This window comes from Protopterus annectens, chromosome 4.part1 (genome assembly GCF_019279795.1).
Source record: "Protopterus annectens isolate FY-2018-M chromosome 4.part1, PAN1.0, whole genome shotgun sequence".
NCBI classification, from domain to species: domain Eukaryota; kingdom Metazoa; phylum Chordata; order Ceratodontiformes; family Protopteridae; genus Protopterus; species Protopterus annectens.
In genome coordinates, this window is record NC_056734.1 from 487,268,377 (window position 1) to 487,295,590 (window position 27,214).

Genomic DNA, 27,214 nt, shown 5'->3' on the forward strand with positions numbered 1-27,214 from the left:
TGTTTACATAGGTATTTTTATACCTCAAGTAGACGCCAAAGAATTTTTCCTCAGGTGGATAGCAAATGTTGGAGGTGTGATGGGCAAGAAAGAAGTAGCTGGGAACTTATTTTTTGGGAGTGTAATGAGCTGGCAGACGTTTGGGATTCCCTGCAGACCATCTGTCAGGGGTGCTGATTGAACAGGTTGGAATGACTGGGGAGGTGATTTTTTTGAGTTATGCTACAGAACTAGAATTAGCTAGACATAGTAAAGCCTTGTTGAGTCTAGTTATGGTGGCTACCAAAAAAAGCAATTACTTGAAAGTGGAAAGCAGAGTCTAGACCAACTTTACTAGAAGTAGTGAATGTAGTAGCAGAGATAAAACAATTGGAACTGGAATCTTTAGGAAAGGTAAGGAGCAAGCTACACAGGAAAAAAAATGGGAATTGTGGGAGCAATATATGCAGAGCAGGAATGAGGATTAAGAGAGAGGATTTGAATGGACCATATAATGCTTAACTGATAATGAATGGATGGTTTATAAGTGATGTATAATGTTTACAACTACAGTTGTTTCAATGGTGTCTGTGTATGTTTTGCATTTATATAAATGTAAGATTGCCTTTGTCATATGTGTGAATTTAATAAAGATGTTTGGGGGGAAAAAACAAATACTGTGATTGTTTGAGGTATCACATATAGTCTGAGGCAGTCTTTCATGTTTAAGATTTTAGATGTTGGCAGTTAAAATGCACTCACATGCTAAAAGCACAGCTATACCCAAAACCCACCTAATATTTATTTATCTGAATGCAGGTGACACTATGTATTTGTCAAGTGTTTAATGTAATCAGCTCCTTCCCACTAAAGGCTTGTATTTAAGCATTAGACGTCCTACTACTTATACATGTAAAGGTTTAGCATTTGTAAGTGGATAAGACATTGTATCAGCTTAAGGCAGCATATTCAGTTTATTCAAACCTGCTAAATTTAACATGGTCTTGACTATTTATATGAGTTGACTGTCTCATTCAGCTGTGAACTGTGACCTTAAAGGACCCATTGCAGTTTGATGATAATCAAATGTTCTTCATTCCCATTTCTGCAGTAGCCTATGGGTAGTTTCCTACTAAGGGCACATAACCTAACCAGCCTGCCTACCAAACCTGTTAACTCCCCTCCCTGTCACTTTGGCTGCTGTTAGACTGCACCCTTTTTGGAAGGAAGTACATCAACAGCATAGTGAGGCAAATCTTCAGTATTTTCCTGCTGCCTCAAGAAGTAGTATCCCTCTGGCTCTAGAGGAATGGCAGTTGGTCAAAAGCTACTTGCCTAACAGATGAGACCTCTTTCAGGAGACCCCTTCCTCACATAAATATTTTTATTGAATATTTGTAGTATTGTTTCTGATCTACCTTAATATTTAAAAAAAAATGTTTATGGTATTCCACCTTAAGAATACAGACTTCTGTCAGTGATTGTATGTGCTTATACTCGGTTTACTTGGCTTAATGTTTTTTATTTATTTATTTTATTTTACATTTGTTGACCGGGGTAGTCCGACTGGATACATGTCCATTTTCTGAGGAGGCCTGGGGAGAAAAGCTCCAAGGTAGAACATGCAGTAAGAATCACAAAATTATTACAAGTTACACACAGTTTACAGGCTACAATTGAGCAAGCAGGGTAATATAATCATACATTTTTAAAACAGTGTTGACACATTGACTAGGCCATGTAACATGATTACAGACTATAGAGGAGGATCTAGTCGGGTTTTGAAAAAGGACATACCCAGTGAGTTTTAAAGGGTAGCGTGAGGCTTTTTTTGAATTGAGTAAAGAGAGTTCAAGAGTAAGATCAGCAGGAAGAGAGTTCCAAGTTTTACCAGCAGAGTTATCAAACAGAGTCCCCAGCAGAGTTGTTGTATTTTGGATGTTTGAACCAGTAGTTTATTATAAGAGCGAAGTGACCTCAGGTTGCTATAAGGGTTGATGATATTTTTAAGTGCAGGCGTATTATCAGGGTTATTGAAAACGCTATGGGCAATTATAAGCTGGTTGTACTGAAGTAGGCTAGGTCATTCTAGCGACATCAGAAGATTTAAGTTGCAAATCTAGCAATATGGTTATAACAGCTGGAGAGTTTGCTAAGAGCGGTTGTTCAAATTAGTGAGTAGAGGGGAGGCATAGAGAAGAGTAGAGAGTAGATGGGAATGAGCAATAGCAGTCCTAGCAAATGGAGTAAGGAAAGGTTTGATCTTATAGAGGGAGCCAAGTTTTTTGTTAATTGTTTTGATGGTTTGATGGACATGGATGTCAATTTTGAGGGTGTTGTCTATTGTGACGCCTAAACACTTGGTTTGTGCATCTGGGGAGATAATGGTACTGTTTTTAGATTTTATGGTAAAGAGTAGTGAGGAAGACTTACAAGGGGGGGGGGAAGAAACAACTTTGTTTTGTTAGAGTTTAATATCAGCTGATGGTTAGAGAGAGAGTTTTCAACTATATTAAAAATATTCTGGGTTAGTGTCATTAGATCTGTCAGGGAGGTGGCTAAGCAAATCAAGGTTGAGTCATCCACATATTGGATACAGGTGGCATTTGGGATGACCGTGGGAAGGTCATTAATAGAGAGAGAGAAAAGAAGGGGTCCTGGTATGGAGCTCTGGGGGGCACCTAGTGAGACAGGTAGATGGGTTGATAGTTTGTCCTGCCATAGGACAGCTTGTCGTCTACCACACAGTTAAGATTGGAGCCATTAAAGCGCACGGCTATTTAGTGAGAATGCCTTAAGGGTGTGCATGAGTATTTGGTGGTTGACCATATCGAAGGCCTTGGAGAGATCTAAAAAGAGGTCTGAGGAAAGCTTGCTATTATTTTGGTTATGGTTTATGGTATTAGAGAAGGAGAGGAAGGCTGAGGTCGTGCTGTGGTGTAGCCTAAATTTGTGCTGAGAGTTGACCAACAGCTTATTCTGGATAAGATAATGCATAAGTTGTTTATGGGCACACTTCTCCATAATTTTAGCCAGTGGTGACAGAATAGCTATCGGTCTAAAGTTTGACAGTTCGAAGGAGTTGCCTCCTTTATGGAGTGGTATTACATCAGATATTTTCCAGATGGAGGGGATGGTGGCTTCAGATAAGGTTCTCTTGATTATGATGGAGATGGGGTATGCTATGGGATCTGCTGCTTTTTGCAGATACTCTGGTGGGAGGAGATCAGCTGTTAGAGTAGTTGGTTTTAATTTCTTAATTAGAGATCTGATAAGTGATGTAGAAATAGGCCGAAAGCTAAAGGAGAGTGTGGTATTGGCTGCGGCAGAATTTGGGTTGGAGCAGTTGGGTGCCAGTTGACTGGCTACGGATTGGATAATCTGTGTGAAGAAACTATTGAAGGTATTTGCAATATCCTCTGGGGATTTATGGTTGAAGCTGACGGGGTAGGAGTGGAGGACTGTCCTGGGTGAAGAAGTTTGTTTATTCTTGCCCAGAACGTTTGAGATTTGTTGTGATGTTTTTGTTGAAGATGGTAGTAGAAGTTTTTTGTTTAGTATAATAGCTATTTTGTGTGATTCCTTAGCTGTCAGAATCTGAGTTGATCTAGTGAGTCTTTTGTGGCATACCATTTGTCCCATGCCTTATTTCTAGCTATGATTTTAGATTTGGTCTCTTGAGAGCCACGGTGCAGTTTTTGTTTTGGTTCTAATGAAGTGAGCAGGAGTGTGAGAATCAAAAATAGTAAGACATATGGAATTAAAGTATGCTACTGCATCGTCCACTGAAAGGTGCTTTAGGATTGACCAATTGCAAGCTTTAAGTTTATTTTGAAAATTGGTGGAGTTGAAGTTCTTATTATTTCTGATGGTTTTAAAGGTGGTCTGGTGGGGATTGTTCACCTTGTGCTTGATAATGTACGTAAGTGATCACTTAGCTCATCTGGGAGGGTCCCTGACTTGTACATATAGGGGTGGTTGTTGAGAAGTATCCAGTCTTGGATACTGTCTTTGTTATTGGGTTTGCCTGTCCTGGTGGGGGAGGATATGAGCTGCGTAAAACCGTGTAGGTTGACAAGGGTTGTAGGAGATTCCAAGGAACAGGTGTTCCAATCAGTGTTAAAATCTCCAAGCACCATAGTTTCTTGGGGGTAGGTACTGGATAACCAGTGGAGGATGTCCTCTAGGGTGTTTGTATTATTATCTGGGGGAATGTAAATGCAGACAATGTTTATGCATTTGTTGTTTTATTAATCTGAAGTGTGGTAATAAGAATTCTGCATTATTAAACTGGGGTGGTTGTAGGGAAACCATAGTAACATCTAGTGTATTTTCATACAACTACCCCACCACTCTTCCTAGTAAACTGCTTAGAGAGCATGCAGATTATGGATCTTATTGTTTATACTTCTGATATTTCCAAACAAAAGCAAAAGTGACCTCACTAAAGGTTGTATTGCCCCCACAGAATGATTACAAGTAGAAACAAAGGCAACAACTACCACAGGATAAAGTCCAAAGTTTTAATCAGTCTATAAAACAATAAGTAAAAACAAAGCAAAATGTGGTAAGAGAATAAGCGCTTTTGGGCTAGTGCCCTTCATAGGTAGGTAACTAGGCTATCGGCCCAAGGGCCTACGTAAGCCTAGCCACCAAGGTTCCCTGGTTTACGCCCCCAAGAAAGTTATTTTCTTGTGCCACTGTCGAGCAGGGACACAGAAGTGATCCCCAGGGTGTATTTCCTATTTCCTATCCACTCATCAAAATTTTTCTTGAAGAGTGCTAATGAAGAACTTAGCTTGACATAGATGGGTAGCCTGTTCCAGAGTATGGGAAGTCTCTGGGACAGGAATCTATTCCTCCAGCATGTCCTGTTTATTGTGGTGACAAGGTTTAGGTCCCTAGAGCGTGTAGCTCAGAGGGAGTGGGATTTCTTTAGGTGTAGCATGTCCAACAGCTCTGGCTTTGATATAGCTTTATATGTTAGGCAGAGATCACCTCGGAGTAGGCGATATGCTACAGAGTAAAGCTGGAGTTTTTTGAGGTGGTCAGTGTAGGGCATTTGTTTGAGGCCAGTAATCCTCTTAATGAGGTACTTCTGTGGCCTTTCTAGCTGCTGCAGATGTCTTGTGAGGTACATTCCAAAAGGGGTGTTGTACTCTATATTGGGTCTAATGAGTGTCGAGTAGAGGGGAACAATGACCTCTTTTTTTCCTGAATGAGAACCCTTTTATGATGAGGTGTGTCACATAGAAGGACTTCCTGACTACTGTGGCGATGTGACTATCAAAGGAGAGACTACTGTCCACCTGGGTCCCAAGGTCTCTCATCACACATTCGGTGATAAGTAGATTGCTGCCTATGTGGTAGTTCATGGGTACAGAGTTTTTACCAAAGGGGATGACACTGCACTTTTTGGCATTGAGGCCATAGCTCTGACACCCACCATCTGTCTTAGCGAGGCCCTTCTGCAGGTTGTCCACATCATTTGGGACTTGACTATGGCTCCTAGTTTGCAGTCATCTGAGAACATTCGTTAGCCAGAGGCCTTCTTTGTTAGCCTGTACTTCAGAGAAGTAGATACCAAACAGGAGAGGTCCCAGGACAGAACCCTGTGGTACTCCACTTGTCACTGCTTTGAGGTCAGATTTGGAGTCTGCAACTTTTACAGTGTGGGTTCTGTCAGTGAGCCAGTTGGCAACCCATCTTGTGACGTAGGAATTTGTACCTAGTTTAGTGAGTTTAGCTATAATTCCAGAATGGGGGATGGTGTAGAAAGCCTTGACGAGGTCAAAATAGGCTGTGTGAACCACCTTACTCTCATCTCCCTACTCTGGTAACTGCCTCAAAGAAGTCGATCAGGTTCAGGAAGCATGATCTGCCTTTCACAAACCCGAACTGAGTGGGATCCAGAGTTTGGAAGTTACCAATGTCTTTGTTTGAGTTCCATGATGATACATTCCATGGCCTTGCAGACCAGGCTCATCAGGCTAATACGTCGATAGTTCCCGGGATCAGTGGTGGCTCCCCCTTTGTGGCGTGGGATAACTGTTGCTGTGCGCCATTCAATGGGCACAAAGCCTGATGTGAGGCTATTATTGAACATGGTGCTTAAGTGGGGAGCCAGTTCGTTCTGAAGTTCATGTAAAACACAGCCTGGGATATTGTCCGGTCTCATGGATGCTGTGTTTTTGGCTTTAGAGAGTGCAGCTTTTATCTGCGTAGTTGTGATTAGAGGGACTCTGCATTCTTCCTTTATAGATTTAGACCCTTTAGGGGGTAAAGTTAACACTGAACCGGTCTGCCAGGATGTTGGCAATATCAGTTGATTCTGTAATTTTCATGCCTTTGTGCTGTAACTGAGAGCAGATCTGGGTGTTTCCATTGAGATTCTTGACATAGCTCTACAATGCTTTGTGGTTGACCTTAGAATTAGTGGCGATTTTGTTTTCATAGCTAGCTTTGGAGGATCTTATAAGGGATCTCAGCTTCTTACTGAGGCTGACCAGGGAGCTCCTCCACTCATGGGATTTTACTCTCTTTTGCAACACTTTCTTCCTTCTGTTCTACAGTTTGTTTATGGCAGGGGCCCACCAGATTGGCTTCCTTTTTTCGGAGGATAGCGTCTTGGTTCTGTTTGGGATAGCACGATCCATGCACTCATGTAAGTGCTTATAGAGTGCATTTATGTAGGATTCAGCAGTTGTAACTGTATTGTCCATCTGCATGGGTGTCATGAAGTTCACCACTTCTGCCTTAAGAAGCATGAAGTTGGCTTTGGAGAAATTTTTTACCGTGGTTTCCTTAATGGGGGGTGGGGGCGGGATGTGGATATCAAGGGTGATTAGCTTATGATCGGACCAATGAGGAGTTGACTTCAGGTGTGGAACACCGGTCACTTTAGTTGGTAATGACTAGGTTTAGGATATTGTTGCCCCTGGTGGGGGTGTGGATAAGTTGATCCAGGGCATTGGAGTTTATGAATTCCAGAAAGCGTTGAGCTAAGGAGTTGGTACACGAGTAGTTTTCCTAGTTAATGGTGGGGTAGTCGAAGTCGCCCATTATTAGGGTGTTTAGTTGAACCCTAATATTTTCCAGTACATCAAGAAAAGAGGAGTGGGAATCCTGGGGCATGGTGGGGAATCTGTAGCAAGCTACAGTTTGGATTGCAGTTTTGCCCAGAGTTAGTTGCACTTGGATAACCTCGGATGCATTATGCTGAGCAACTAGCCTGAAGGTTTGGCTATCCTTAATGAATATGGGCACACTTCCGCCTTTGGTGTTTCGGTCCAGGTTAAATGGCCGAAACGTGTGGTATGAGTTATAGCCTGGTAGTGCAGGGGTGCTCTCTGGAGCCTTGAACCAGGTCTCAGTCACTGCACAGATATTGATGTTCTCCATTTTAAGGAGTGCCTCGAGTGAGTGCATTTTGAGATTTAGACTTCTAGCATTGAGTAGCATTACTCTCAGTTTTTGTTTGCCTGTTACGGTGGTGAATTTGTTATTTGAACCTTGCCTAAGAAAGGCACTTTAGGGGCAGCAAGAGCCTTAGCCAGTATCGAGAATCCAGGGGCGACAGGTGCAGGCCATCTGTGGCAAAGCATCGTGGTCTGTCGACCATGTCATCCCAAGCAGGCAGATACTGGATCCCCTTAGAATGACACCAGAAGCTTAGCCAATTGTTGAAGTTAATCATTTTGTCCTTATACTGCGGTATCATTCGGGGCGAAGGCAGAATGCTACTCAGGGCTAGGGTCATACTTGCCTGGGCTACAAGATCGGAGAGCTCTTCCATGTCTCTTTTCATGTAGTCCAGGGAGGTACGTCTCAGGTTATTCACACCAACATGGACAATGACAGAGTCATATTTGTACTTGTTGTGGAGTGACCTGAGTGCGTGGGTTATATGGCGGATCCTGGCACCCGACAGGCAGCTAACGGTAACCTTCTCCTTGTTTAGCCTGGTGAGTGGGACATCAGTGTGCCTGACTATAGAGTCACCTATGAGTAGTGTATTAGGTACGTTGTTTTGCCTTATTGGCTGTGGTTGTGTGGCACACTGAGTCTGTGGGGTATGTGTCATTTGGGTTGTGTTGGGGGATGGCGGTTGCTTGCGTTTCTGCTTTGGAGGTCCCTGTTGCTTAGACAGATTATTATTGAGAGCCTCTGCGAATGTTTTTGTGTTACTATGTGTGGATTTTGGTGGTGTAGATGTAGTGAGACTATGTGAGTGTGCTGTGGTGCAAATGTTTACCTTCTCCTCATGACTGTCAAGTTCAGTCTTGGTTGGAGAGAGCTTTACCTCCAGTTTGGCTAGATAAGTGCATCTCTCAGTTTGTAGTGTTGGGTGGTAGGAGGAGAGGGTTGTTTGTATACATGAAGCAATTTCTACATTGCCTGAAGATGCCCAGATTCATCAGATAGACAGGAGAGAACACTGATAGCTGACCCTTGGACATGCCTGAATAAAAAACTATTCTCCTCTAGATAAGTGAGGAAAGTGAGTACAAGAGCTGTTTTTCTCTAAGCAAGTGAGAACAGTAAGTACAAAAACTGTTTTCCCTCAAGGTAATGAGGAAGATTGAGTGCTGTAGTAATTAGTAGCTTATTTAGTGCTTACAAGTTCTGAACAAGTGCTGAGCATGAATAAGCAAATTTAAGTGCTAAAACTAAGAATCTGTATCTGCACTAGACGAGTTACAGGACAGAAACAAGTGCAAATGCAGGCTTTCAAATCAGAAAGTTGAGAGAGATGGAAGAGATTGCCCAAACGGACAATAACTTATATTTCAGGGCCAGAACCACTCCTTATGTGTTAGACAGGTTACCTAGTGCTTACCATTCCCACTGATAAGCTAGAAGGCTTCCCTCCAAGACAGAAAGGCTTGGGTAGCTCAGAAGCTTACATACAGTCCTGGATACAGCAAATCTGTATCTGGAACACTAGTTACAGGAAAGGTAGGAAACAGAGTTACATTTTTTTTACAGAAAAGTAGCAAAAACAGTAGTAAAAACAATTCACATGCAGTGCAATCTAGCACACTTTAGTATGTAGCAATATTAGACCAAACACAGTTTAAAACAAATGCAATTAAATTAAAAAGGACTAAAAGCAAATGCAGAAAGAGTTTATTAGGTAGAATGTGGTAAAGAGCTGGGACTGGGGGAGAGTCCCAGATCAAGTCTACAGTGGGGTGGGCAACTACAAACCAAAAATAGGGAGGATGGGTGGGGAAAACAGTTTCAACAGAGATCTAAGCAACAACTAACAAGTCAAACTCTATACTTGCAGATCAGTCTCTCAGAACAGGGAGACAACAGTTTCAACAGAGATCTAAGCAACAATTAAACTCTATAACCAAAAAAAAATGTACTCAGCTCTGCATATTTGCAAATAGTCTGGAAGGCAGTCTCTCGGAACACAGTTTTCAGCAATTCAGATGGTTTGCTAATGGTAAAAGCATTCTTTTATATAAAACACTGACCAATCATGGATCAATAATTAACCCACCTTTTCTTTAGGGCTGGTTTAAGGGAGATTACATCATTAAGGCCAGGGGAGCTATGTGCTGTTAGGCTTGCCAGCTGTCCGGTTTTCTGACAACTTGTCCGGTTACAAATTTCACTCAAAACCGGACACATGAAGTCCAGGTTTTTTGTGCCACTGCCGTGGAGCCACAATCAGGCACAGCATAGCTAGCCTGCATAAAACTCTTGTGACAGGCCAGGCCCAAAACAATCACATCTGCATAAAACACAAGGTAAAACAGCAATAAAGCTTAACTGCAGACATTAAATTGCATAGTTGCATGTTATCACTCTAGCAGAAACGTCAAAATGTTACACAAACATGCATCTATTACTCTAGTGGTGATCCAAAATCAAATCTACTGCTCTACCCACTTCTTTCAGTCGCTCACCACGGTCTCCCCAATCCCTGCACAACTTCTACCATATAGCGACCATTTTTCTGATGGCGTGATCGTGTCCTCACCCAAATCGGTGCTCCTGATCATGTGGTGGGACTAAGAGTGCACGAGGTACATAGGTGCGCTGACCCCAGTTTTAGAAAGCCTGAAGTGTTTGAATGCTGTTCTGCAAATTGTCAGACAGAGCACCGTTAATAGAATTATTGTTTATGATTTATAATACAGCCTCCTCCGGTACAAATTGTTGCCACAAAAGGAGTGAAATCCACATATGGAAACTGGAAAGACATCAAAATCATGTTCTTGTAGGCCTAATTAACACTTACTGCTTTTTATCAACCTCAGTGACAGTCAGCTTTATAGCTTTAGCTTAATAATTCGCTGCCAAGCACGGGCCCACGCAGTAAGTAGTTTGTTAGCTTTTCATGTTTTTAACCAAGGATATTACGCCTCAAATGAAATCCACTTGTTTAGACTTTAGAAATTCTATAAATCAGTGTAGAAGAGAAAATAGAAAAACTCATCTTATCAATGATGATGTCACCCCTCGTCTCAGTGTTCCTACTTTGAGGTATGTATCATATTATTGTTTAAATGGATGCGTGGGCCACTGGCCTGCAGGCTGCAGGGAGAACTGAGTTGCCCATGTTACCCAGTGGTGTTTTAAAATATAGCAACGTCCACGGAAGTTATAGATACAAATGTTTGTCCTTAATTCTGCATTTTCATTTTCAGCTGTCATGTATTTGCATATTTCCACCTGTAGTCCATTCTGACACATATTTTGCTGAGATGCAGGATATATATTACATATAACAAAGGCAAACAGTTGGATTTTATTATGTATCTTGCAGCTAAAACATATGGAATAAAGGTGAGCAATACACTGGTGCAGTGGTCAGCGTTGTTGCCTCATAGCGCTTGGTTTGTATATTTGTCTGGTCTCCTTTAGAGACGTGCATTATGTGAATTGGTATTCCTTGTTTATAGGTGTGCATGTTTAGGTGCAGTAGATGGATAAATATGTGCCTGCATCTTCTGATGGGCTGGCATTCTACCCAGGATTAGTTTATCTGCCTGGTTTCTGCTGAGGGCTCCCCATCTTCTGCAGTCTTTATACATGTAAACTGGATGTTAGAAATTGAAGGAATGTTATCGCAGAGTTGCTTACTGCTCCTTGTTATCAGTTTCCCCGTCATTCATTATGTGTCCCCTAGACACTGCTGAAAGTGTTTTTTATGTACTGTAGTAGCTGTAGTCTGTGAACAAGCAATTATTTAAGCATAACTTTGACCAATAGGTGGGAAATTGGAAATCATCCCTATTGCCACCTGTCCGTTTTTTTTCTGGACTATCCAAAAATCAAGTCAATTCTCTGGTAGTCAGGAAAACACTGTACAAACTCCAGTATTCTGTTTCACAAAAGGAAACAGACTATCAGTGTTTGTAAAATTGGCTGATTTACTATGCTATTATACAGTAATTCATAGTAAATCTGCTGAAAGCAGGCATCTGAAACAGAAAAAGTTGGCTTTCCCACCAGCTGATGTCACGGTGATGTCACAAAATAAGCGGAGTATGGATGGGAGAGGGGGTGGGAATGGGTGGAATTATGGGTGATGCGAGGGGCGTGACCTTGGTCCGGTTTTAGCCACATAGAAAGCTGGCAACCCTATGTGCTGTAAGTTCTATGATCCACCTGGATTCTTGATACTCTGTTTCGTTGACTAAATCCCCTCCCCTAATACCTTTATATATATTCTGTATAACACTAAATTTAAAATCATGACCCGGATATTGAGACATGTTGAAACAAAGGAGCTGGGTTGCTGTAAAGATCCATGTTGGTTAAAAGCATTGTTACCAAATATATCTTTCAGCATAACACTCCTACCAAACATCATTAAGTCCAATACGACATCACTAAAATTGCTTTTGCAACTAGGAACAAAGGTGAAATATAGGAGAAATAAAAACTTAAAAGATCTGTTGTGCCATGAAGGAAGGAAGGGACCACATTTTATTTCTAGGCATAAGGGGACCAGACCTTGTGGGTCCTGTAAGGCATATGTACTTAGATTAATTTAAAAACAACTTTTACACATCCCAGTACTGGGAAGATATATAATTTTAATAGACATGCCAGTTGTAGAACGATGAATGTGATATATCTTGCTGCATGTAAATTATGTGTAAGCTTTTATTTAGGGAAGACAAATTGTATGTTAAAGAACAGGATACTGAATCATTTGTCTTCCATTAGATTACATAATGAACATAATGCTTTATATCAACATGTCTCACAATATCCGGGACATGATTTTAAATTTTGTGTTATACAGAATATATATATAAAGGTATTAGGGGAAGGTATTTAGTCAACGAAACAGAGTATCAGGAATCCAGGTGGATCATAGAACTTATAGCACATAGGTCCCCGGTCCTTAATGATGTAATGCCCCTTAAACCAGCCCTAAAGAAAAGGCAGGTTAATTATTGACCCATGATTGGTCAGTGTTTTATATAAAAGAATGCTTTTACCATTAGCAAACCATCTGATAAAGGGCACTAGCCCGAAAGCACTTATCCTATTACCACATTTTGCTTTGTTTTTTATAGATCAAACTTTGGACTTTATCCTGTGGTGGTTGTTGCCTTCGTTTCTACTTATGCCTCTGATATTTAGTTGGTAGGTCAGAAGAGAATAAGGGGGCCTATTAGCCAGTGTTATGTTAGAAGGAATATTAGTTTGGGATCTGGAATCTGCAGATGGGGATGGGCCAGGGTTAGGGTGGATGTCTCCATCTATTGTCAGGCTGTAATGTAAGCTAACTATGAGTTTCATAATTTTGTTTATAGATTTTTTGGTAATGTTTAGTTTTTGGGCTGATGCACCTGGGTCTAATCGGGTGGTAGTTTTTAGGAATGGTGGGGTCAGGTATGTAGGTAATTATGAAGTGGTCAGTATTGTTTGATGTAGTGATAGTTTGGGATTTTGGTTAGTGGAAACCTAGGGTAGGGCTGATTTTCATAGGTGCTGAGGAGATATGGAATGAGTAACAGAGGTAATAGCGAACATAGTAGCAGTATTTTGAGGGATAACATTGGCTGGGGCATTATGTTGGAACTGTATCTGGAGCAGGAGTGAATTAAGAAGACTAGGAAGATTAGTGGCAGGTAGGGGGGGTGATCTAGGTGGTTTTCTTTCATAGGTTATAGTGGAAGGGGTGTGGTAAATATTTAGGCTGTGGTTTTATAGTCTGAATGTGTGTGTGTTTTTCCCACCTGTTTCTGTTTGTTTTGCAGGTAATAAATGTTCATTATTTCTGAGTAAAGTTTTAAGGTCTGGTGACACAATTTTCATTGTACTGCTTGTGTTTACTAGTTTGAGGAAGGAAAGTTTGCTTGTTGCTTACTAGGGAATACTACCTTCTCCAACTGTTCCTGAGCTTAGTGTCCCAGTAATCAGTTTTTTCTATTCCACTTGTACCTAAAAAGAAAAAAACAAAATTATTACCTCATCCTATGGTTAGTGATTTTGATGTAGCCAAAGATGGTTCCATAGACCACTGAACCATTGCCTCTGCTGCTTTTGATGTAGCTTTAATGGCCACAGTGGACTGGGGGTTAGTCACATCCTTGGGGCTGTTCCAGTACCTGTTATGTGTGTAGGAGAACCAAACATTTTAGTTATAGTAATTTTCCAAGGAAAGAGACTTCTTGCTAGTGACAGTAGGCTGTCCCCTGATCATTCTCTCAGTAGGAATATTCCTAGAGAAAAGAAACAAAAAATTAACTACAGGGCAGATGAACAGGTTGTTTATGTATATAAGTCAGCTGTTATATCTGTGGTTAGTAGTGTTTTCAGTCATTTCTGAGGGCTGTTTGCCTTGTCACAGTTCTAGTGTAGGTATTGCTAGGGAACTGTGTGTTTTCATAGGATGAGGATTCTGACAGAGACTGGTGATTTTCCTCAGCAATCAATCACCCAGAGTTCTGACACTTCAGGTAGTGAACCTGAAATTAATGCTAGACGAGTTTTTCCTTTGCTGATACTGTTGCTGGATTCGGTGGGGGGGGGGGGGGGGGGTATTTTTTGCTTGGGAGCAAACAGGGACTTCTCTTAGAATTTGGCAGATTTTATGATATATCAGAGGATGGGGTTCCTAATTCTGAACTTACTCTTGAAGACACTTTTAAGGCTGCTTGCAAGACTTCTGATTCACTGGCTGCAAAGAAGGTTGATAAGTAGTATAGGGGCTGTCCAGACTATAAATGTATTCTCAACTGCCTGCTGACCCTGCTACAATAACTCCTGCAGCAGCAGCTAACAAGAAATCTTTGGCCTCCTCTAACCCAGTACCCCCTGATAGGGGAGGGCAAGTGATTAGATAAAGACAAAAGACTGTTTCTGCTAAGTTAGTCTTTAAGATCTTGAGTTATCAGGGCCATATGTGGAAGTTTGTATGAAAATGTGCCTATAATTTGGAAGGATTTGCTGCTTCCTGGAGTCCAGAAGGCAGCTCATTTTTTTAATCGGATTTTTTCTGATGTGACTCAAGTTATAAACATGCCCTAAGAATTGTATATAATTGAGATGACACTGTGTCTAGAGCTTCTGTTGTAGTGCTAAGATTTGTTTAGTTGTGTAATCAAAATTTTGCTTATGATTTGAAGTCTGAATTTTTTAATTCTTCTTAGCCCTGATCTGGTATTTGGGGCTTGTGGCTCGGCTGATCCTGAAACAAAGGAATGACAGAGGTAAATTGATGCATAGAGTCTCAGTGATTTTTCAGGTACCCAGGTTCTACCTTGACAGGGCCACTTCTCAATCCTTTAGAGGAGAAAACAAGCACATATCCCAATCTGATAACAAGAAGGCCTCCAAAAGAAAATGGCATGGGGATAAACCTTCCAAACCAAATAAAAGAAATAACTTTCCCAAAAAGTGTCAAGCTCCAGGAATTTGATCAGTTTGATCAACTTAATCACACATCCTGACCAAGTTTCTCTACCTCTCTCACACCGACTGCAGTCCCTTAGCCTGGGGTCAGACAGTTTCAGACAGATGGCTGTTTAAGGTGATTCAGGAAGGACTCATTTGGCATTGGGGAGACTCACTCTTTCATGGGGAATCCCTCACATCCACCAAACCAGACAGACCTATTTCCAACAGTGCTTTAACATATGTTAGAAGCAGGGTCATAAAACCGGTACTTGCAGATTAAATGGGCTAAGTTTTTATTCCAGGATATTTTTGGTACCAAAGAAGAGCATACATGGAGACCTGTGTTAGATCTGTCTTTTCTCAACCCATACATCAAAGTTCCAAAATTTAGGATGTTGAATCGGTGCTTACACTGCTTCCAGACCATTGTCTTATGGAAACGCTGGATTTCAAAAGATGCTTACCATCACATACCCATTGCTGACAATTTTCAGGAAATTTCTAAGGTTTGTTGCATCTGGGTTACATTATCAGTTCTCTGCATTGCTCTTTGGGCTCTCCACTGCACATCGAGTGTTCAAAAAGTGTGTAGCCCCAGTGGTGGTTCACTGCAAATTGTATGTCATCCACATCTTTCTTTCTTTAGACTTCTTGCTTATTTCTGCAGTCTTCTCCCAGATATTTGAAGTCCTTAACAAAGGTTAAACTCCTTTAAAAACTCCCTAACTTTTAAAAAGTTAAACTCTTGCCACATGCAGGAGTTCAATGGAAACTATAAAAGTCTTGTCTCACACCCTCTCACAAAATTGCCTTTTCATAGGTTCATACTAGGCTATCTGCCCTAGGGCATTTATAAGCGTAGCCAGAGTGATTGGCTTTCGCCACCCATTTTAAATTAATTTTGCTATGCCCTTTTTTGAGGTTAGTATACTGTGCCTCTGTCTAACAGTGACACAGAAGTGATACCCGGGGTAAACCTACGATCTCCCATCCACTCATCAAGATTCCTCTTGAAGAGAGTCAATGAGGGACTCTGCCTAACCTGGACTGGGATTTTATTCCAGAGTGAAGGGAGCCTCTGGGGTATGAATCTGTCCCTCCAGCATGTCCTATTTATTTCGGTGCTGAGGTTCAAGTCTCTCGAGCGCGTAGCTCGATGGGATTTGGATTTTTTGAGGTGCAGCATGTCCATTAATTCCGGGTTGGACATGGCTTTATACGTCAGGCACAGATCACCTCTGAGCAGGCGGTATGCCACTGAGTAGAGCTGGAGTTTCTTTAACCGGGCAGCATATGGCATCTGTTTGAGGCCCTTGATCCTCTTGGTGAGGTACTTTTGGGGTCTTTCCAGTTGCTGCAGGTGTCTGATAAGGTACATCCCAAAAGGGGCATTGTACTCAATTATGGGCCTGATGAGGGATGAGTAAAGAGGCACGATGACTTCCCCTGATCTAGATGTGAATCCCTTCATGATTAGGTGGGCTATATAAAATGTTTTTCTAACCAGTTTGGCCACGTGGTTGTCAAATGAGAGATTGCTATCAACTTGGGTCCCCAGGTCCCTAATTACTTCTTTTGTACTTAATGGATTACCACCTATGTGGTAATTTGTGGGCACTTTGTTTTTGCCAAAGGGGATGACTATACACTTTTTGGCATTTAGCTTGAGGCCATGGCTCTGGCACCAGTTGTCTGTTTCTATGAGGCCCTTTTGTGGAGGATGCTTGTGTCGGCTGGAGAGTCTATTATGGCGCCCAGTTTGCAGTCATCTGCGAACTTGGTCAGCCACAGTCCTTCCGTGTTGGCCTGTACCTCCGAGAAATATATACCGAACAAGAGAGGTCCCAGGACTGAGCCTTGTGGGACGCCACTTGTAACTGGTTTGGAGTCTGACATGGTTCCAGCAATTCTAACCATGTGGGTTCTGTCCTTGAGCCAGTTTGCAACCCATCTAGTGACAAAGGGGTTTAAATTTAAGCTGGTGAGCTTATCTATAATACCCGAGTGGGGTATTGTATCGAAGGCTTTTGCGAGGTCCAGGTAGGCTGTGTGGACCACCTTCCCCTCGTCAATGGCCTTGGTGACTCTTTCAAAGAAACCGACCAGGTTTAAGAGGCAGGATTTGCCCTTAACAAAGCCGAACTGGGTAGGATCCAGTGTCTGTAGGTCCCCAATATCTTTATTTATGAGGTCCATGATGATCCTTTCCATAGCTTTGCAGACCAAGCTAGTCAGGCTTATGGGGCGATAGTTTCCAGGATCCGTTGAGGCACCACCTTTGTGGAGAGGGACAACCGTTGCTGTACGCCACTCTTTGGGTACATATCCTGTAGTAAGGCTGAGATTGAACAGTAGTTTTATGTTTGGGTTTAGCTCTTCTTGGAGTTCATGTAGGATGCAGTCCGGGACACCGTCTGGTCCCATTGATGCTGTGTTTTTTGCTTTGGAGGGGGCGGCTCTTACCTGAGCATCTGAGATGTCAGGGGGGCAGCACTCTGCTGGGATAGATATTTGCCCTTTTGGTGGGGGGGGGGAGAAGTTTGCACTGAACCTGTCAGCTAGGATGTTGGCAATGTCTGTGGATTCGGTGTATTTTTTGTCATTATGGACTAATTCTGAGCATATCTGGGAATTCCCACCCAGGTTCCTAACATAACTAAAGAAAGCCTTGTGATTATCCTTAGTGTCCTGTGCAATTTTTCTCTTGAAGCTGGCCTTAGACAATTTTATGAGTGCCCATAGTTTTTTGCTAATACTGATCAGAGATGCCTTCCCTTTTTGGGATTTTGCTCTATCATGTAGTAGCTTCCTCCTTCTATTGTATAGTTTGTTTATGGCTGGGGTCCACCAGACAGGACATCTGCCTTTGGAGGATTAGGTCTTGGTTTTATTTGGGATTGCATGATCCGTGCATTCCTGAAGGTGTTCATAGAATGCGTTTATAAAGGTTTCTGCAGTCTGGGCCATATTTTCCACAGGCCTGGGGGCTTTGAAGGATTCCACCTCGGTTTTGAGGAGTGTGAAATTTACTTTAGATAAGTTTTTCACTGTGGTTTTCTGGGCAGGGGGTGGGGTCGGGATGTGAATATCCGGTGAGATTAGTTTATGGTCTGATCTTACCAGTGAGGGATACACTTCTGGTCTGGAGCATAGAGTCCCCATGTTGGTGATGATCAGGTCCAGTATGTTTTCCCCTCTTGTGGGAGTGGTAACAAGTTGTTCCATAGCATTTGAGTTTATAAATTCTAGGAACCTTTGGGCTAGGGTGTTGGAGCTAGAGTAATGCTCCCAGTCTATGTTTGGGTAGTTGAAGTCGCCCAATATAATGGTGTTTGGCGAGACCTTCATATTTTCCAGTGTTCTCAGGAAGGCCGAGTGGGGTTCCTGGGTTTGGGAGGGTGGTCTGTAGCAGGCTATAAACTGGAAGGCAGTTTTACCCACTGTTAGTTGCACATGGATAGTCGCTGATGCTTCGTGCTGTGCCAGCAACCTGGAGGTGTGGGTATCTTTGACGAATATTGATGCTCCCCCTCCTTTTGTGGTTCGGTCCACGTTTTGGGGCCGAAAAGCATGGTATGAGGTATAACCTGGTAGTGCTGGGGTGCTCTCGGGAGCCTTGAACCAGGTTTCTGTTACTGCACAGATATCGATGTTCTCCATGCTAAGGAGAGTTTCGAGTGCATGCATCTTGAGGTTTAGACTTCTGGCGTTGAGTAGCATTACTCTTAGTTTCTTATCCCTTGTGATACCTATGGAGGTGGGTTTGTCTGTTGAGCCTTGCCTAAAAAAGGCACTATGGGGGTAGCAAGAGCCTTTGCCAATATCCGAAAGCCCAGGGATGACAGGTGCAAGCCGTCCCTAGCAAAGCATCATGGCTTGTCGAGCATGCCATCCCAGGCTGACAGGCATTGGATCCCCTTTGAATGACACCAATACTTAAGCCAATTGTTGAAATTGATCATCTTGTGGCATCATTCTTGGTGAGGGTAAGATGCTACTCAAGGTCAGGGTCATACCGGCCTGGGCTTTTTCGGGGTGTTTTATAGATACAGTCAAGCAAAAGGCCTTTCTTCCAAAAGAAGACTATCTCAGGATTCTAGGCCTCATGATATCCATGATCCTAATGATACCACTTGCCAGATCACAAATGCAAAAAATCCAGTGGTAATTAAAAAAAAAAATTCTTGGACCTGGCACCTGCACCCATTGGACTTCCAGATTTCTGTGCTGGGGTTTGTAAGGTGAGAATTGCAGTGGTGAGGGGATCAAATGTCTGTCAGTCTAGGACTCCATTTCTCTCTTCCAATCCCAGTTCAGTCTGTCCAGACAAATTCTTCACATTATGCTTGGGGTGCAGTTTTCATGACAGTAAAAATGCAAGGTCTGTGGGGCTCTTTGGACAGAACAAGGCGCTTAACCATTAAAGAAGTACTGGCATTGATTCATACTTTGAATTTGCTTCTCTGGGTCCATTACAGGTTGTTACAGATGGCACTACAGTGATGTGGTATCTCAAACAAGGGATTACAAGGTCATACCTTCTTTTCTGGTCAACAGTGATGGCTTGGGAGTTGGCTGTTCAGCATTCTGTGACTCTTCAGGCCTCCTACATTCTATCACAGCAAAGCATTGTGGCAAATTCAACAGATTCTGAACAGACCCTCACAAGTAGAAATTCAATATAGGTGTGTTCCAGGACGAATCCAGATAGGTTTGTGTTTGGGGGGGGGGGGGGCACCTCAAAAGATCTTTTTGCTTCCTTACAAAACAGACTAGAAATATTCTCTTCGAGATATCCTTGTAGTCAGGCATGGAAAGCAGATGCTCTGTCTTTCCCTTTGTCTGGAATGTTCTTGTTTGCTTTTCCATCTTTTCCAGTGATTTCCTAGGTACTGTGGTGATTCCATTTTGGCCCAGGCAAAATTGGTTCTCCCTTTTTATGGAATTTGTCAAGGGCAATTACCAGCTGTTTCTTGTCAGACTGGATCTACTCACACAACCCAAGAGGAGTTTGATACACCCTGACATCAATAAACTGCATCTGATGGCCTGGAAGGTTCAATTTTAATACCTTTTAGACACTTTTTCATGAGGATGTGCAACAGGTACTAAAAAAGGAGCGAAAACCTGCTACTAGAAAGTCTTAATGTTGGCAAATGAAAGATATTTTCTTGTTGGTGCCTTGCCAATCTCAGGGGGTCCTGATAAGGATGTAGCACCTCTGGTTCTCAAATATTTGTGTGAGGTACTTAGATGGCTTCTCGTATACTTCCATCAAGGTGCATCTTGCAGCCATCTCAGCATGTCTGCCTGTGGATCCCCCTCTTGCTTCTAAGTTTGTGATCAAACAGTTTTTGAAAGAAGTGTTGCACGAGTCCCCCTCACAAGCAAATTCCTCCTCCATGGGATCTCAGTTTTGTTTAGAAAAACTGACCTTAACTCCCTTTGGACCAACCTCTCAGCCTGACTTACAGTTCAGTTCCTTACTTGGAAAACTGTTTTCTGTAGCTCTGACATCTGCAAGGTAAGAATCTGAGTTGCAAGCTCTAATTCTGGGTGCACCTTATCTGGTTTTCAACAGGGATAAGGTTGCATTACGCACTAATCTTTCATTCATGTCTAAAGTTGTTTCTGAGTTTACAATAAATCAAACCACCAATCTTACAGTTTTATTCACAGAGTCAAAAAACAAAGGAGAACAGATTCTACATACATTAGATGTGGACATGCAGTTAAAATACTACCTTGACAGGACCAAGTCCTTTAGGAAGGCTAAACATTTGTTTGTTTCCTATGCTACATCTAAGAAAGGCCAACCCAAGTCTAAACAGGTTATATCCAGATGGTTGTCCTCTGCTATTGTTTTTGTGCTATTCCCACCTTGGTATAACTCTACCAGGCAAAGTTAAGACAAAACATCCTGACTGAAGTCACTTTTGCAGTATTCTTAACATATGGGTCTTTGTTACCCTGGCCGGACAATAGTGGACAAAGCTTTACCTTCCCCGAGGGTGTAAGTCCAACACTTGACCTCAGCTCTTATGTGTTGGCATATAAAAGCGGAGATATGCATGAATACTTCAGACTATCTCTCTACCAACCCAGCACGGGTTGCGCATCTGTTGTACTAATCTTTGTGGGATTGTTGGTAACATTACAACGTTTATTCATTTTACAGATGACTGCCCTTTTGGTAAACTTTCCTTTTTTTGTATTTTTGAACTGTGCTACACATTTTTTTTAGATGTCACCTAAGGAAGAGTAAGTGCTAGTACATCAGAGAGATTCCTTACAAGGAATTGCACACTAGGTGCATTTTTTGTTTAGATCAGGAACAGTACTACAAAGCCTGCTCTGTCTGCCAGTTCTTTGTTCTAAAATCCCTTAGATTGAGGCTTTTCTCCCGTAACTCATTCCGTGAAACTCAGCATGTAAAATGCATGACCCAAGCGGAAATGATGGAATTCCCAGCACCCAATGTTACCCTTCCGCCAAAGAAGAAACTCAGGAGACTCCAAGATGAATCACAGTCTTAACATTTCTGAGTCAGCTGCACCTGCTGAGGATGTAGAACCCATGATACATCAGATATTCTCTTAGTTGCCTGCTGTCAAGACCCTTTTGGAGGCTGGTATGGCTCCTGAAACCTTGCAGGCTGTGGATGCCTTGGACAAACCACTCCTTATTTCGGAGGGACCACACAGAGTCCCTCAAATCCTAGTCTGGAAAGAGGTTTGATGTACTTTTATTGAAAGTACGCCAAAGTTCTGAACCTCTAAGACTCTTTCAGGTGGCTGTCACACCTAAAAAGAAAAAGCAGAAAACTAGGCATGTGTCTTCACCTACAGCTTCTAAGGAAAAATAATGGATTGATTTCTCCCAGAGCCTATTTAAAGCTATCATAGGCCTGAAGCCTTCTTTTGTGATGCAGCTACCACAGCCAGCACCACAAATACATACCCAAGATTCTTCTTCCTCTAAGGAGGAACAAGATGTAGATTCTGATCATTCTGTGAACTGTTCCTCATAAGTGCGTTCCCCAGAACAGCTTTCTTCAGTGAAGGGGGACTCCCTTTCTCCTAATTTTCCTATTGAGGAGACCACTTCTGGAGAAACTGTTCAAAATGATGAATGACAAGGCAAATCTCTGATGTACAAAGAGATACTATGGTCTTGTGGAAAAGGGCACACCTGCCACTTCTCCAGTCCCTCCAGTACTAGAGACATACCAGGACACCTTTCATTCAACATCTTCAGCTCCTGATTCTCAACCGCCAACACCAAAAACACCAGCCAGTTTCTATAATGGCACCTGATGACCTTAAGTACCTGTATAAGAATCCTGTGACTGACCCTGCTGCTGTCTCTTTCCTCAGATAAGCCATCTAAGCTACTTTCCTTGTCTGTGGGAAGGGCATTAGCACTGAGTAGTAGGGCTATGGAAAGGTAGGGAAAGAAGTTCTACACCTTCCCTGCCCTTGCATTCAGAGCTACTAATTAACCACACACAAATGACAAAATATTTGGTCTTTGTCTAGCAGTCTTTGCATAAGGTTATATCATACCCGCAATTGGTGAATTCTAAGCAGCAAACACAGACCTTACTGTCTCAAGCTACAGAGATTGATGGACACAGCATAAAATGCAGTTATGATGCTGTGGATGCCTCCTCCAAGGTTGCTGCCACAGGTTCAGTCATCAAACGATTTGCATGGTTGCCCAGTCAGCCTGTCTCTGAGGACTTCAAATCTAAAATCCTAGATTTGCCCTCAGACAAAGATCTCTTGTTTGGACCAGAGGCTGCCAAACTCTTAAAGACCTACAAGAGCAGACAAGACTGCGAAAGACTGTAAACAAATTCTACTTTTGACAGTCCCTAGATACCATGGAAACCACCTATCTTTTGTTAAGAGGGTCACATTATCAGTTCTCTGCATTGCTCTTTGGGCTCTCCACTGCACATCGAGTGTTCAAAAAGTGTGTAACCCCAGTGGTGGCTCACTACAAATTGTATGTCATCCAGATCCTTGGTCCACCTGACAAACCACATAGTGAATCTCCGTCGAGGAGGCCTCTCTTTGGAAGGAGAAACTTGTGACTACCTTTCTAACTATCCTTCACCTTTCCTCAGCCCCTCTACTTCTCTGTCCAGAAGGCTTTCTTTGTGTCTCCCCTTGTTGGGCAATGAAAACTATAGACAAATGGGTTCTGACTATTATCAAAGAAAGCTATGCTGTGTCTTGGAAAAGTATTCTCCCACCAAAGAGCCTACTTCTTTCACCACTCAACTAGCTTCTTCTTCTCATTCCTGTTATTCAGGATTTACTAGATCAGGACACCATAGAAGGAGTTCCAGCATCCTTCACAGAAAGAGATGTGTATTCCAGAATCTTTCTGATACCAAGGAAGGAAGGAAGGACAATGAAGACCCATTCTGGATCTCTGTCTCTACTAAACACTTTCCTGAAAGTTCCAACTTTCCAATTAGTCTGTCATCACACCCTTCAGACTGTCATTCTTCCTCGTGCTTTTCTGGTATCCCTAGATCTAAAGGATACCTCCTTTCACATACCTATTTGACCCTCTTGTAGGAAATTCCTCATATTCTTCTCTAGCTCATCACATTTTCAGTTTACTGCTTTGCCCTTTGGTCTTTTTATTGCTCCAAGAGTTTTTACATGGTGCCTAGCTCCAGCGGTAGTTTTCTGCTGCACACAGGGAATTGAAATTTTCCCTTACCTGAACGACCTACTTATCCAAGCTGTCTCCACAGACACCCTCCTTGAGCGTGTACATTACTCCGTACATCTCCTGTCAATTCTGGGATTCACAATTGACTACACAAATTCCCATCTCACTCTCACTCAGGACCTAGTTTTTCTGAGTTGCAGACTAGACACTTGCAAATTGCTTGCCTTTCTTCCTCAGGGAAAAAAAGTTTTCAGTGTTGTCAACTTCATCCAAAACCTCTACTTAGTGTCACACTGTGCAGCAAGGGAGATTCTCAGGGCCTTGGGTTTCATGGCAGCTAGCATCCCATTTCTTCCTGTGGCCAGACCACATGTGAGTAAAATTCAATGGCACCTGAAATCTTTGTGATCCCAACATTCCCACCCCTGGATACCCTGATTCCCTGTCTTAACCATCAAAAAGGAACTTCTGTGGCAGGTTACACTCAGTCTGGATCTTCCTTGCACCACAGCCCCACAAAGCCAAGTTCTTCACACAGATGCCTCAGACAGGACGTGGAGTGCTCGAACAGGATCCCACAGAGTTCAGGGGGAAATTACCTTCTCCTTCCTGAAAGAGCACATCAGCTGGGAGGTATGAGAGCTCTTCTGCAAACACTACAGGTCTCACATCTGTGGAAACCAGGCGCACACATGATATACACTGACAGCACCACAGTTATGTGGTATTTAAACAAATGGGGGCACAAGGTCTCAACCCACTGTGCGAGTTAGCTCAAGAGGCATGGCACCTAGACCCAAATAAAAAATGACTGTAACAACCACATACATTTCCTCACAGGAGAATGTACTGGCAGACTCCTTAAACAGGTCCCTAGAGGACCCTCATGAATGGACCCTGAGCATACAGTTCTAGAAATCAATAAGGCACCAGTGGGGCACACCACAAATAAACGTTTTTTGCTTTCCCAGAAAACCACTAGCTTCACTTGTTCTGCATTAGGATCCCTTCTCCCTTAGTTTGCAGGACAGATGCCTTCTCTTTCCAGTGGTCTGGGAGGTTCCCCCTTTGCTTTCTGTCCTCTGCCTCTGATTCCAAAAATCCTTCTAAACGCCCAAAAGGAAGCTACAAAACTTCTACTTTTGGACCTTTTCTGGCTAAGACAGCATTGGTTCCTCTCCTACTCCACCTGTCCAAGGGAAACTGCTGGAAAATACCATTGCAACCAAACCTGGTCACTCAACAACAAGGTCTGCTTCTCCATCCAAATCTAGCCTCTCTCATTCTAACTCTGTGGATGATAGGGTTTGGATCCCTAAAAGGACCTCTTCTCTGAGAAGGTGGTTCAAGTTTTACAGGAATCCAGTAGACCTGCTACCAGAAAATCATATACAGTTAAGTAGAAAAGATTTTCTTTTTGGTGCCACAAGCCAGCCAGGATCCACTTTTATCAGAAGTTTATATCGCTACGAACTATTGCATTCTGGTCTGGCCTACTCTTGCATTAAAGCTCATCTGTCTGTCATCAATGCCTGCTTGCCTCTTGACCTTCCTGTAATATCCAGGACAGAAGTCAAACTTTTCTTGAGTAGAACCTTACATCTTAAACCACCAAGGACGTATTTCTCCTCACTGGGATCTCAGCTTTGTGCTGGAAAAAACTTACGTTGTCCCTGTTCAAGCCAGCAGCATCTGCTGCATTAAAATTCTGTACCTGGCAGACTATTCTTCCGATGGCTTTTACCTCTGCCTGCAGTGTGCCTGAGCTTCAGGCTCTTATGCTTGTTCAACCCTTCCTCATTTTCCACAGAGGCAGGGTGATTCTCTGGGCCAATCCTTCATTCATGCATAAGGTAGTTAATGAGCTGCCCCTCAGTAAGGCTGTCCACCTGCTTACTTTTTGTCCCAATAAGGGACAAATGGATAATGAATAAGGGGAAAGAATTCTCCTCTATCTAGACATTCACAGGCAGCTGAGGTTCTACTTGGACAAAACAAAAATTGTCAGAAAAACTGATCAACTGTTTGTTTCTTTCATGGATTCCAAGCTGGTTTGGTCTGTCTCTAAGCAAGCTATTGCATCCTGGATATCAAAGGCTATCTCGTTCTGCTGCACAAAATGTGGTAAACCATTGTCTTCTTGCCCAAAAGCACAGTTTACTAAGGCAGTAGCCTGTTTTAGGGCCTTCCACAAGGGTGGCAATGCTAAGTATACCTTGGAAGTTGCAACCTGGTCTTTTCTGCACACCTTCACCAAACATTGCAAGAGTGATGTTTTTTCCAAATCCAGGGCTACATTTGCTAGATGTGTATTGTTGGGCCTCCTGAATAGTTCATACTCCCACTAGATAACCTCCCTCTTCTCTACCTCCTTCAGCTGTGAGAATTACTCATATGTTAAGAGGACCGCAACAGTGATTTCATTCAGAACATAGTACAGTTGTGTAAGAACTTACTATAATGGTAGATGTCCTACTGATCACTATTGCAGTATTCCTTACATCCCTCCTTCCCCTCTTCTCTCCCTCTGCTCCAGTGTTACCTTTTCCTTTATTTGTAAGCTGTCACCTATATCCTGCTGTTGGAGAAGTTTACTTGCCTGTTGTAACTACACCTCTCCTAGCTGTCCAGTTTCCTCTCTCTGTAGTCTTCAGGCCACTGGCTTGGAGATGGTCTGAGGTACTTGTATGTAAATCCACCTTTATAGCCCAGCACATATAAGCTGAGATCATGCATTGGACATGCTCCCTCGGGAAGGTAAAGCTTTGTTATCTCAGACAGACTTCAGTAGGCAAAAGGCCCATATGTTAAGAATACTGTAACAGTGATCAGTAGGACATCTGCTGTTATAGTAAGTTTTTAAACAACTGTACTTTCTACCTGGGTCTTGTTTTCTTCGATGGCATACTGGCAAAGGGTAGATTCTAAGTATTTTTGAGACAGCAACTTGGTCCTCTGTTCATACTTCAAAAAGCACTACAAACTGGATTCGTTCTCCAGGCCCAGGCAGGCTTTACTAGGACCATTCTCCAGGGGCTCTTGTACCCTTATCCTTCCTGTGTCTGCGTAAGATAAACTTTGGGAATCTGCACATAGGTTATTGCAGCAGTGAGAATGAATAACACACTAGAGTTGTACATGTCCTACTAACCCGTAACAGTAGATATTAAAATTTCTTCATTGCTGTTGTAGCCACACCCAGCCACAGTGCCACTTGCAGATGGGACACAACCTCCTTTATTACAGTTGTTACTGTTTGGATAATTTTCATGGTGATTATTGATTGTTGGGTTTTGGCTCAGAATGGGTCTTCTTTCCTTTCTCAGGACAGTGAAATACTGAAGATTTATTTTATTCTGGTTGCTGATATACTTCCCTCCAAAAAGGGGACAGCCTATCAACAGGCAAAGAGAGTGAGTGAGACAGAGGGGAGGGGAGGTAGAGTTTCAAAAATCTGTTCAGGTGTTGTGTCCTTGGCAGGACATTACCCATAGGCTACTGCAGCAGTGAAGAAATTTGAACTTCTACTGTTATGGGTAAGTAGGACTTGCATAACTGTACTTAATGGATTGCTAATTGTGGGCTGAAAATACTGTTTGATACTCATCCCATTATTTTATCTTCCTTGGCTGAAACTTTAGAATATAACTATATTCACTTCATCTTT

At 42.5% G+C, this 27,214-nt stretch overlaps 1 protein-coding gene across 1 annotated transcript in view; it reads left to right on the top strand.

Annotated features, from left to right (window-relative positions):
* ATP13A3 (ATPase 13A3) overlaps positions 1–27,214 on the top strand; it is a 2,707,264-nt gene that overhangs the window by 1,837,642 nt on the left and 842,408 nt on the right. The window lies entirely within an intron of this gene.